Source organism: Arachis duranensis, chromosome 7 (assembly GCF_000817695.3).
Source record: "Arachis duranensis cultivar V14167 chromosome 7, aradu.V14167.gnm2.J7QH, whole genome shotgun sequence".
NCBI classification, from domain to species: Eukaryota; Viridiplantae; Streptophyta; class Magnoliopsida; order Fabales; family Fabaceae; genus Arachis; species Arachis duranensis.
Genome location: NC_029778.3, coordinates 38,862,205 through 38,862,941, shown reverse-complemented (window position 1 = coordinate 38,862,941; position 737 = coordinate 38,862,205).

The window sequence follows — 737 nt, the reverse complement described above, 5'->3', positions numbered from 1 at the left end:
TTTTTAAAAATTAGTTGTTTCTTACAAGCAAGTCAAAATTTCAAATTTTAAAAATCTTATCTTTTCAAAATCTTTTTCAAAAATCATATCTTTTTCATTTTTTTTATTTTCGAAAATTTCAAAAAAATTATTTTTTAAAATATTTTCAAAATCTTTTTCTTATCTTTTTATCTAATTTTCGAAAATTAGCTAACAATTAATGTGATTGGTTCAAAAATTTGAAGTTTGTTACTTTCTTGTTAAGAAAGGTTCAATCTTTAAATTCTAGAATCTTATCTTGTAGTTTCTTGTTAGTTAAGTAATTTTTAAAATTTAATCTTTTTCAAAATATCTTTTTCAAATATATCTTTTTATCTTTTATCTTATCTTTTCCAAAAATTTTATCTTTTTCAAAATTTGATTTCAAAATATCTTATCTAACTTCTTATCTTCTTATCTTTTTCAAAATTTGATTTCAAATCTTTTTCAACTAACTAACTTTTTGTTTGTTTCTTATCTTTTTCAAAACCACCTAACTACTTTTCCCTCTCTAATTTTCGAAAATTCTCCCTCTCTTTTTCAAAAATTATTTTTGTTTTAAATTTTAATTTTAATTATATCTTGTCTTTGATTTTCGAAAATCACTAACCTATTTTCAAAAATTATTTTCGAAAACCCTCTCCCTCTCATCTCTTCTTCTATTTAATTATTTAATTACTAACACTTCTCTTCACCTCTCTTCATCCAAAAATCCGAAT